Genomic DNA, 1,767 nt, shown 5'->3' with positions numbered 1-1,767 from the left:
CCCAGCTCAGAATCTCAGCTCCATCACTCGTTAGCTGTGTGAGCTTGGCCAAGTTTCTTACTCTCTCTGAATCTGCAGTTATTTATCTGTGAAACGAGTATGGTAAGTGTGTCCATCCCTTGGGGTGCTGTGAGACTTAAGGGCGATGCTGTGCATGGAGTGCTTGGTGCAGTGACTGCTACCCTACCAAGCAGGCTATAAATAGTAGCTGTTGTTATTTTTTAAAAAGGGGGCTGTGGGCAGGTGTGTTAGGATTCCACAGCCAGTGGGGGAGAGAACCAGTATCTGAATAGGCCGTCGCCACCATTATTGATCACTGATTTGCCTTCTGTATTTTCTCTCCATTTCTAGTTGCTTCTTTTTCCACTCGGATTTCTCTTTTCTCCTTAAAAAAAAAATCTCAGTACTTAGGAGCGGCTGTGTTATTAGCCATTTACAAAGTTGTGTGAACTGGAATCACTTACTGTCTTTATTTGGGGCAGGAGAGGATTGCATCTGGAGTCTCATCTCTAAGCTTGGGGTGAAGGTACAGTATGACCTTGGAAAGAGCTTTAGGCAACACTGAGCAAGTATCCGGGGTGTATGGTGGACCCTGTTCTTATTCTTGAAGCCCTAGCATCCTTGCTGTAAGTATTACCACTGTGTTAGAGTCTTAGACCTTTTTTTCATTAACACTGCCTGCTTCTCTTCCCCCCTTTTCCTCCTCTTTCCCCCTCTCTCTGCTCCTCTGTCTCTCCCTCTCACACACACACAGATACACACATCTGTGGTGAGTTTTTGTAAAGAGCAGATACAAAAAAATTCCATGTAAATAATCTCTCTAGATATGGGGGGAAATGTAGTTGAATACACAGTCTATTATATTACCCTCTTTTAAATGATTTATTTTTTTAAAGATTCAATTTATTTATTAGAGAGAGAGAGAGAGCATGCGCAGGAGAGCGAGAGTGTGAGACCATGAGCAGGGGGAGGGGCAGAGAGAGAAACAGACTCCCCGCTGAGCAGGGAGTCCATGTGGGGCTCCATCCCAGCACCCTGGGATCATGACCCCAGCCAAAGGCAGGAGCTTAACCGACTGAGCCCCTAGGTGCCCCTTAAATTATTTATTTTTAAATAATTTCAAACCTACAGAAAAGTTGCAAGAACAGTACAAAGAACTCAGGTATCTGCTTCACTAGATTCCTCAGCAGTTAGCATTCTACCTCATTCATCCCATCATTCTTATTCTTGCTCTCTACAGGCTCACGCGCGCACACTACGATTAGTCTTTTTCTGAGCCATTTGAAAACAAGCCCCACACCCAAACTCCCCAAATTCTCCTCTATGTGCCTCCCCCAAACAAGGACCTCTTTCTATACAACCACAGCACAGCTTTCCCAATCATGGGATCACCACGGACATGCCCTATCCTCCAATCCACAGACTCCTCTCAGATCTCTCCACTGTCCCGGTGACCTCTGTTCTTCCTCGCTGGTCCAAGATCCCGTCCAGGAACATGGATTGTATGTAGTCGTTGTCTCATTGGTCTGTTTTGATCTGTCTCTCCTTGTTTCTCATGCCTTTATCAGTTTCAAAGTATGAGCTTTTCATTGGGTAGGATAACCTCAGCCTGGGTCTTGTCCAGCGTTTCTTTGTGACCTGACTCAGGCCATCCATTCTTGGCAGGGAGACCCCCCGGATGGTGCTGTGTTCTCTTGGGGTATCTCATCAGGAGGTACATGGTGTCCACCCACCCCCACCACCTTGACCCCTAATTACCTGGCCAAG

This window comes from Ursus arctos, unplaced genomic scaffold (assembly GCF_023065955.2).
Source record: "Ursus arctos isolate Adak ecotype North America unplaced genomic scaffold, UrsArc2.0 scaffold_4, whole genome shotgun sequence".
In the NCBI taxonomy this organism is placed as follows: Eukaryota; Metazoa; Chordata; class Mammalia; order Carnivora; family Ursidae; genus Ursus; species Ursus arctos.
This window is presented reverse-complemented; position numbering follows the sequence as displayed.